The 11,048-nt window shown below is 36.7% G+C and overlaps 1 pseudogene; it reads left to right on the forward strand.

The window, feature by feature from the left end:
• The window catches only part of LOC143389603 (kinetochore protein NDC80 homolog), a 33,812-nt pseudogene extending 32,986 nt beyond the window's left edge, over window positions 1–826 (forward strand).
• The last annotated feature ends 10,222 nt before the right edge of the window (window positions 827–11,048 follow it).

Consider the following 11,048-nt stretch of genomic DNA (forward strand, 5'->3'; position numbering starts at 1 on the left):
TTTTCAGCCTGCTATATCTGGAAATGAATAAAAAATCACTAATAGAAACAAAAATTCACTAATAGAAAGAAAGATAAGAAAATGTTGATTCAGTCATATTTAAATGCTATATAGCACTATATGAATAATCTATAGGTAGTACATCTGTGCACTAAGTGATCTTAAAATACTGAGTGAAAAACATGTCATAGAATATTATATTTAATAATTTCCAATAAGCACAAAGGTTGAAACCAGCACCCACTAAACCAAGATAGTCATGCATTGTATGACAGAAACACATTCACAGAAATATTTTTAGGCAATTTTGTCCTTTTCTGCACATCATATAGATCCCTACACAAACTAAGATGTAATTAGGTAATATATAATCTTATGAAACCACCATTATGTGTACAATACATCATTGTCCAAAACATCATTATGTGGTACATAACAACCTATTAGAGACACATACATATCTCTCTATGTGGTAAAAGTATAAAGAAAGTCAAAACATTCAGGCAAGTAATATCTCTAGGGAAGAAAAGAGGGAATCTCATTAAGAAAGGACACAGGGCCAACATGGTAGATAGAAGAATATTCTTTTTATTTCTATTGTTAACAAATATTTCACTCTTGTTTGTAAATTTCACACTTTGAACAAATTAATGTTTCTACATTAACAATTTCTAATTGTTTCTACTAGAAACATCTTGAGGAGGAGATTACTAAAGTTGATAGAGAATATGAAGAATGCATGTCTGAAGATCTCTTGGAAAATATTAGAGAGATTACAGAAAAATATAAGAAGAATGCTGCTCTACTTAAGACTTTCGGTGAATGAAGATCAAATGCTGATTATCCTTTATAAAAATAGTTCATTAACTGAAAATATGTGAAACCTAAAATTATGATAATTTCTTGATTATTTTTAGATGCAATAGCCAAGTTTTAAATGTACCTATAGTTAATAAAACTACATTTGTACAGTGTTTTTTTTTATATGTCTTTGCCTAACTTCAATTGGTGAGAAAATAGGTAGTGTGGTCTAAATCAGAAATTAGCCAAGTACCCTGTGAACCAAATCAAACACAGTCATTCATTTACATTTTGTCTGTTTTCCCACTCTAGTGGCAGAGTTGAGTATATACACAACAGAAATCTTGTGATCTCCAAGGCCAGAAATGTTGACTCTTAAGTCCTTTATAGGAAAAGATAACTGACCACTTGTATAAAGTATACATGGTTAGTATTGCCTAATTTTGAAACTTTTTTTGGTTGTTTTTGTTTTGTTTTTGTACTGGGGATTGAACCCAGGGACACTTTACCACTGATCCACATTACTGGTCCTTTTTATTTATTTATTTGTTTATTTATTTGTTTGTTCACTTTAATTTTGAGACAGGATCTCACTATGTTGCTGAAGCCAGCCTCAAATTTGTGAGACTCCCTAGTTCCTGGGAATACTGGCATGCACCACCATACCCAACTAAAACTTCTTAATGATGCTGGACACACAATAGTTCAACCCACTCCTGGTTTACAGCTGTATGGCTTTCCAAGAAGCTAAAGTTCATCTTTGCTCTGAAGCAGAAGAATATGCAATGTTAGTTAAGGGAATTAAAGGAAACAGAATTAAAGGAAATAACAAAATAATTTAGCTCAAACCCTCATTTTAGAGATGAGATTTCATTTTTAGAGAAGTTCTGATTCATCTCAGGTCACCTGGTAGTAGTGGTAGACACAACATTGGAAGTTGGTTCTGGTGCACAATCTGAAATTTTAGCTACAAGAGCCATGAAAAGTGAATATTCCCAATGCTAAGGAAGTTGTGTTTAGGATGGGGAATTTTTTAAACAGGTCTCAGTTGTTAGGCAATTCCTTAAATTGAACTGGCATCTGCCTCTACTATTAAGTTTATTTTTTCAGACTATTTAAAATCTAATGTAAGTAAGAACAAAAAACATGATAAAAAGAAAGGCATGAGAACTTGGAATGGAATTACAATAAAGGCTTATAAAGGAAGGCATTCAGCCTAAGAGCACAATGATCAAAGAAAGATCATAGTTAGAGGATAACTAATAGTTACGACAAGATTAATGATTACTAGGTATTCTAGAATCTTGACTTACAGGATCCAGTAGAACTTTCTTCAAAAGAAATGGTTTGTGTATTGTGCAATATGGTACCAGCTCCCATAGTTATTTTTCACTTAGATGGTATCTGTGGTAAAAGAGACAAGAGCCTTGCCATTCAAACTGAGTGGGGGGTGCAGCAGCATCACCATCACCTGTGGTCTTATTAGAAGTACAAATGTTTGACCCCACTCAAAACCAACTAAATCAGAATCTGCATTTTTATAGAGTATTAAAAATAAATAATGAAAACATGTAAAGTTTTCATAAATTATGACATATACCTGTAAAATGTTCATTACAATCAAGCTAATGAGCATCTATTACAACCAGAGTTTTCTTAATGGCTTTTCAGAATTTTTTCTCTTACCTCTGTAACTCCCCACCCCACCCAATCCTCAGGCAAGTACTGATCTTTCTATTACTAGGGATAAAACTCAAACTATAGATAGATACACTATAGTGTTTACTGGAATTTTACACAAATAGTTATTGAAAAATGTACTTTTCAAAAAATTTTAATTATTTTATTTTAATTAGTTATATATGACAGTAGAATGCATTTTTACACTTTGATATATCATACATAAAAGGGATATAAGTTCTCATTTTTCTGAGTGTACATGTTGCAGACTCATATTGGTCAAGTAATCACATATATACAACAAGTAATAATGTCTGTTTCATTCTAGTATATTTCCTATCCCCACATCCCCTCCCCTTCTTTCCCATCACTTCCCTCTACCTAGTCTAAGGTAACATATTCTCTAGTGCCCCCTGCCTTATTATGAATTAGCATCTGCATATTAGAGAAAACATTCTGCCTTTGTGGGATTAGCTTATTTCACTTAACATGATATTCTCCAACTCCAACCGTTTGCTAGCAAATGCCATAATTTTACTCTTCTTCAGAGCTGAGTAATATTCCATTGAGTGTATATATATATATATATATATATATATATATATATATATATATATATATATATCTCACATTTTCTTTATCCAAATTCATCTATCTAGGATCTAGGTTGGTTCCATAGTCTAGCTATTGTGAATTGAGCTGCTAAAAACATTGATGTGGCTGTGTCACTATAGTATGCTGATTTTAAGTCCTTTGGGCATAAACCAAGGAGTGGGATACCTGGGTCAAATGGTGGCCCCATTCCCAATTTTCTGAGGAATCCCCATAGTGCTTTCCATAAAGGACACCTCATTATGTTGGCCAGGGTTGTCTCAAATTCCTGGACTCAAGTGATCATCCTTCCTCAGTCTCCTGAGTACCTGTGACTACATGCATCTGTCACTATGCCTGGTCCATGCACTCTTGCATGGTTTCTTTCACTCCAAATATTTTGTGATTTATGTATGTTCTGTGTAACAGTTGTTCATTCCTTTTGAATTAATACACTCAGGTATCATACCTATTGAAGGTCACTGGGTTATGTTATGGTTAGGATATAGTTTCTCTCCCAAGGCTTCCTGTGGTGAAATTTAACCCCCATCAGGAGAAATTAAGAGAATGGAAACTTAGTCCAACTGTGCTGCTTAGAGGCAGGACCTTTGGGAAGTACTTAGGTTTATTAATTAATTAAAATCATTGGGGTAGAGCCCCTATAATTGAATACTTGTGGTTTTATAAGAAAACAGACCAGAGGATGTACATTTACATGTTCCCTGTCATGTAATACTATGAGCTGCCTTTGGACTCTGCAGGGGGGTGGAGGGGTTGTCATCCAATAAGGCTCCTAGACCTGTGCCTCCAGAACCATCTGCCATAATAAACCTGCCTCAGGGACTGGGGGTATATCTCAGTTGGTAGAATGCTTGCCTTGCATGTATAAGTCCCTGAGTTCAATCCCCAGCACCACTAAAATAAATAAATAAATAAAAATAAACCTGCCTCAGGTGTGGCATTATAGTGATGAAAAGCAGACTAAAATAAATTATTTAAAATTTCTGGCAATTACAAATAAAGCCATTATGAACATTCACATACAAGTATTCCTATGGATATATGCTTTCATTTCTCTTGGGTAAAATATACACTAGAGAGCTCCAGTAACAAATGTTTGGGGCTCTAGGATAAACTCTTGCTATCTGTGCAGAAGTGCACACCAGTTAAGAAACAGCTGTTGGGCATATTACAGAGGTCTGGTAAAAACAACACATGAGCATGGGACAGTAATTGCCTATGTATACTTTCCATTGTGACCCTTGTCATAAAGTCAGACCCAACAGCCCATCACAAGATAGAAATAGTACCTCCAGGATTAGTCTGAACAAGACCAGAGGGAACAAATAAGCTGCCCAAGGAAGTTGAGGCCTTCTTTCCCCTGCAACAGTTGCACCAAAGCTTTCCCCCTAATTTTAACCTATGGACATCACAGAGTCCTATGCAACTAGCTGAAAAAGCAGGAAAAAGGGATGAATCAGCCAGTTCTATGTGGATTCCAAGGAGAAAACTCTCAGCAGGTACTTTGCAGCCACATTAAGAGGTGACCCTGGAAGCCTTCCAGGAAAGATTTTCTTAATGGGTTTTCTTCTTGTAAAAGTGGCCTGAGATGAGAAGACATGCAGATTCTCAAATAGTGACCAATGGATTGGCCATGGCCCCAGGGCCTAGAAGGCATAGAGCTGATGAAAATACAGGAGTCAGTTATATGTGTTAGAGCCAAGTGTACAAACCGAGTTGGCACAAAGTGAAGACTTCTGCATCACATGTCAATACCCACCAGAAAACAGCTACAATAGAAGAGATACTGAGAAAATCACTCAGTCATTTGAAGTTAAGCAAAACGGATGTAATTGGACACCCACATGGCCATGCTTCAGAAATGGAAGTCATATGTATGCCCAATAGCCAGGATTCATATTTGCAAGATTGATCTAGTGACCTACTTCTGAATGTTCATCTTGTCTGCAACAGAGAATGATACTGTGCCTCTGATAAGTATTATTCCTTAAATAGACCAAATGACCATTTAATGACAAGTTGACTCCATGAGTCCTTCCATCCTAGTAAGACTAGCACTTTATCCTCACAAGGATAGATTACTATTATGGGAAATGAAACACAATATATTAAAACATGGAATACTACTAAAGTAAAACCCTGAAGAAAATTCATAGTTTTAAATACGTCCTCAGACATTTCTTTTTTGTTGTTTTTTGAAATAGAGTCTAAATTGCCAATGCTGTCCTCAAACTTGGAATCCTCTGTCTCGGCCTCCAGAGTTGCTGTGATTGCAGTCATTTGCCATTGCCCAGATGGGGAGGCTCAGCTAAAAAAAGCTGGGCATATTTTTCTTTCTTTTTTTTTAATAATTTTTAGTTGTAGTTGACGCAATACCTTTATTTTATTTACATGTGGTGCTGAGGATCGAACTCAGGGCCTTGCACGTGTCAGGTGAGCATTCAACCACTAAGCCACATCCCAGCCCCATATTCTTCTTCTTGCTGAAAGCCCTTTTGTTTTTTTTTAGCTTTGCTTCATAAAAGTTTTATGGGGGGGGCCGGTACCGGGGATTGAACTCAGGGGCACTCAACCACGGAGCACTCAACCACTCCTCAGTTCTCTTTTGTATTTTATTTAGAGACAGGGTCTTAATTGAGTTGCTTAGTGCCTCACCATTGCAGAGTTTGGCTTTGAACTCACAATCCTCCTGCATCAAGATGCTGGGATTACAGGTGAGTGCCACCTAGGTATCTTTGCAACACCTAAGTATCTTGCCTTATTATAAGTGTGTGTTTTCTTCCATTCTACTTTCTATGGGTTTGTGGTTTGTATATAATAAAGATACTGATTTCTACATATTTATCTAATTTGTCACAAACTTACCAATCTTATTATTCAATAGTTACATTGTGGTTGAATCTCTTGGTTTTTTAAATTATAATTCCTGAAAATAGTAACAGCTTTACTTACATCTTTCACTTATACTCCAATTTCCTTTTGTCTAATTTTCTTCGCCAGTTGATCAAATACAAGAATGCTAAATACTAATTGTGAGGGAGACCATTCTTGATTTTTTCCTAATTTTAGTGATCATGCTTTGAGTGTTGTCTCATTAATCACAATCACAACTTTTGTGATAAATGATATATATGTTGATAAGTAAGCACCCATTTTTTCCCTCATTTTATTATGGTTGTTGAATTTTATCAAATGACTTTTAAGCATCTATGACATTGCTATATATGTTTTCTCTCTGAAGAGTTTGTATGATTATATTCCTAGCACATTAATTATTCTTGCATCACTAGAATAAATCCTATGATATAATGGTGTTGCTTTCCCTTTTTAACAGAAAGGGTCTCACCAACTTGCCCAGGCTAGAGTACACTGGTTATCTACAGGTGCTGTCCCTCTACTGATACATAGTGTGGACAACTTATCAGCCCAATACAAACTTGAACTTCTGGGTCTGAGTGATCCTGCTGCCTCAGCCTCCTAAGTAGATGTGCCATTGTGCCAGCTGTATTTATTTCTTTTAATATGCTCCTGGGCTCTCTTAATATCTTATCTGAACTTTATTTTTTGAATTGATAGTCTTAAGTAAGTGTGGTTGTATGGTAGTTTTTAATTTTTGTCAGGTTTTTAGTACCAATATTTTATTCACATCAAAGAAAAAAGACTTTTTTTTTTTTTTTTTTTACAAATAACATAAAATATTCTGGAATAACTTAAAAATATTAAAATAATATGATTTATTTTTCTTTTGGTGCTGGGGATCAAACAAAGGGCCTTGTGCATGCAAGGTAAGCACTCCATCAACGGAGCTATATGCCAAGCCCTAAAATAATATGATTATTAAATTTGGTATAATTTTATATCTGAGTGGGTTGCTTTTTATATATGTAGTTCTTGGGCAATTTTTCCTAGGTTTTGCTTTGTTTTGTATGTGGTACTGAGGATTGAACCCAGGAGTGCTCAAAACTGAGCTGCATCCCCAGTCCTTTTTATTTTTTATTTTGAGACAGGGTCTTGCTAAATTGCTGAGGCTGACCTCAAACTTGTCATCCTCCTGCCTCAGGCTCCCACATTGCTGGGATTACAGGCATGCACCATTATACCCAGCTTTATCTGGTTCTTCTAGAACTCAGTTAAAGATATTGTTTCAAATATCTTCTGTAGATTTGGTAAACTATATTATCTTTTACATTCTTTATTTAATCCAGTTTCTAAAATTGATTTGCACAGAACTCAACAAAATAATCTATTGTGATTTTTTTCCACATGGTTCTAGGAAACAACAAAACAAAATATATGAATTAATAATTTATGCAAATTATTAAAATTTTAAAATTAAATTTTTTGCTCATTTGAACTCTCTCCTTTTTCCTAGAATCAAAATGCTAATGATTTCTCTATTGATGTTTTTAACTTAATACTTGTTTTTTTTTAATTGTAGATGGACACAATACCTTTATTTATTTATTTTTTATGTAGTGCTGAACCCAGGGTCTCACACATTAGAGGCAAGTGCTCTATCACTGATCCACAACCCCAGCCCTTGTTTCTGTTTTATAACCAGATAAAATTTTGCTTTTTTCTGTACTAATTGACTGCTGCTTTGCTTTAATTTATTGGGTTGGTTTTTCCTTTCTAATTTTTGAGTTAGATTTTTATTTTTTTTAAATGGTGCTAAGGCTTAGACTCAGGGCCTTACACATGCCAAGCATGCTGCCCTGTACCACTGGCTATATACAGTATAGCCTCACATTCTTTTTTTTTTTTTTAAGAATTTTCTCTGTGGGATGTCACTTGGGATGACTTGCTTACCCATTTAGTAGGCAAAATAGATCTCCCAAGTGGAACAAGTTGAAATCAATAAAAATGATTGTGAAGCAACTTAGAAAGGCATCCAGGAAGTCAGGCAGCCCTCCAAGGAATTTGCAAAACGATAACATTGCCAAGCAGGTGGCGAACACCTGTAATCCCAGCAGCTCAGGAAACTGAGGAAGGAGGATCACAAGTTCAAAGTCAGCCTCAGCAATGGCGATGCACTAAGCAATTCCATGAGACCTGTCTCTAAATAAAAAATAAAATAGAGCTAGGGATGTGGCTCAGTGGTTGAGTGCCACTGAGTTCAAACCCCAGTACCAAAAAATAATAATAATAATAATATGAGTAGAGCGAAAGGATCTTTCAACTACAGTCCTGTCAACTACTTGGGATCTGGTCAATGAAATTGACAAGCAAGTGGTATGTAGTTAAATTTGGGAAGGTAAAATGGCTTATGCAAGTGTGGTGGTGCAGCCTGTCATCCCAGCAGTTTGGGAGGAGAATCACTTCAAAGCCAACCTCAGTAAAAAGCGAGGCGCTAAGCAACTCAGTGAGACCATGTCTCTAAATAAAATACAGAATAGGGCTGGGGTTGTGACTCAGTGGTAAAGTGCCCCTGAATTCAATCTCAGTACCCCTCCCCCACCAAAAAGGCTTTTATCAAGCAACTGAGTTTGCACAGGACAAGTGGCACCACTCTTCTGTGAGAAGGGTATGGTAGTGGAGTTGTTTATTCTTTACAAACCTAACAACCTCTGACTAGAGAGAAAGATATCAGCTCTAAAGCAGGAGACTCCACCCACCAGATTTGTCAGGATTAAGGGACAAATGGGGAAGGCCCATTACTGGAGTGCCTCTGAGGGGGAGGTGACAGCTCCTTGTTGGTGGAGGGTGGGATAATAAGTAGCTCTCCACTGACTGCCCTTCCAACTCCTGAGAAAGGAGGGAGATATCCATGCTAAGCCAGTCTGTTCACTAGCAGAAATTTTTGGGTTACTCTGTTTAAAAGAGTATATGAACCAGAGCAGTGTCCTCGCAGAAGGGTGTCATTGTGGGAAAAACTACTCCTTCCTTATCTTTCATCTTCAAACATAGAATGAGTAACTATGCTATGCATTAAAGAATAAGTTATTTATTTGGACACTTGAGAAAAACTTCATTTTGCTCACCAAAAAAAAAAAAAAAAAAAAAAGAAAAAGAAAAAAGAAAGAAAGAAAGAAAAAAGAATGCACTGAATTGGAAGATAAATAAACTAATTGTAAATTGGAATCCCTAGATATCAGTCAACTTCAGTAGGGAAAATGAGAGAAAGTCTTTTTTGAGTTGGTTTTCCAGGCAAGGTCTAAGTCATATAAATCCTGGAAAAGGAATTCTAATTTCTACACCTACAATCTTTTTTTTTTTAATATTTAGTTTTTTTTAGTTATCGGCAGATACAACATCTTTGTTTGTATGTGGTGCTGAGGATCGAACCCGGGCCGCACGCATGCCAGGCTAGCGTGCTACCGCTTGAGACACATCCCCAGCCCTACACCTACAATCTTAAAGCCTCCACTTCTGGAGTGGGGTATGAAAAAGTGGAATAGGGGCTGAGGTTGTGGCTCAAGTGGTAGCGTGCTCACCTGGCATGCGTGAGGCACTGGGTTCGATCCTCAGTGCCACATAAGAATAAAGAAAAGATATTGTGTCCGCCTTAAAAAAAGAAAAAGAAGTGAAATAGCTATTTAATTGAAATAGTCCATTTTCAGGAGAAGAAGAAAAGATGTGGAATGAAATCAGGCTGGAAATGGAGTTGGCTGTGGAGAAGGCAAAGGCTGATTGGTTGTCTCTGACATATCAGCCTGGAGTCCCAAGATGGAAGGTAGTGAGCAAGGGGTGGATCCTGAGAGCAAAAAATCCATATATTCTCCATGTGTGGATAAAGAGAGGGTGAGCAGGGCTGGGGATGTGGCTCAAGCGATAGTGCACTCACCTGGCATGCGTGTGGCCTTGTTTCGATCCTCAGCACTACATACAAACAAAGATGTTGTGTCTTCTGAAAACTAAAAAAATAAATATTAAAAAATTCTCTCTCTCACACTCTCTCCTCTCTCTTTATCTCTCTCTCTTAAAAAAATAGAGGGTGAGCAATTGAGCAACTGGGACCAAAAACAGCTTGTTCTTGGGTCTCCCCTTAAGTAAACGTATATCCTGGAGCAAAGAAAGGGAAATTGGGGAGTTTCGTCAAGCAAATGGGAAAATGTGGCTTTGAAGAGGAGAGGCAATAGACTCTAATTCTATGGGACAGACACTCTGAGAATTAGAGAAGCCAGCCAGAACTAACAAAAGCTAGTTAAAGCCCAGTAGCTATCTTACTCACAGAGACTAGTTGTTTATTGAACTAACTGTTGCAACAAGGAAATGGTCATGAGATATCTCAGTCAGATAGAGTGGGGAGGAGCTTGTTATAGTGTTGGAGTTTGTGTGGGTTGCTTGTAAGAGGAGACTGCTAGTTTTTTCAAGTGCAGTATACCCTTTATTAAATTTGGTTAGAAACATTGTTTTGTTAGCCTTCTCCCTGTCCTATTGAAAACATCATTCATTAGAGTCTGACTCTTAGCAGAATCTGGCAAGCTCTGCTTGGAGTTAAGAGTGCTGGTTGGAGAAAGTAATTTGAATGAATAGAAGGCCATGGAAAAATCTCTGTAGCGGGCTGGAGTTGTGGCTCAGTGATAGAGTGCTGAACTAGCACATGTGAGGAACTGGGTTCGATTCTCAGCACCACATAAAAATAAATGAATAAGGGCTGGGGCTGGGACTCAGCACTAGAGCACTCATCTCACATGTGTGAGGCCCCTGGTTCTATCCTCAGAACCACATAAATAAAATAAAGGTATTTTGTTCACCTACAACTAATTTTTTTAAAAAAAATAATGAATAAAATAAACATATTGTGTCCACCTGCAACTAAAAAATAAAAATTTAGGGGTTAGGGTTATGGCTCAGTGGTATAGAGTGCTCACCTAGCATGTGTGAGGCCCTGGGTTCGATCCTCAGCACCACATAAAAATAAATAAACAAAATAAAGATATTGTGTCCAACTAAAACTAAAAATCAACCAATCAATCAATCAATATATGAATATATAAATATATAAATAAATA

Source organism: Callospermophilus lateralis, unplaced genomic scaffold (assembly GCF_048772815.1).
Source record: "Callospermophilus lateralis isolate mCalLat2 unplaced genomic scaffold, mCalLat2.hap1 Scaffold_63, whole genome shotgun sequence".
In the NCBI taxonomy this organism is placed as follows: Eukaryota; Metazoa; Chordata; class Mammalia; order Rodentia; family Sciuridae; genus Callospermophilus; species Callospermophilus lateralis.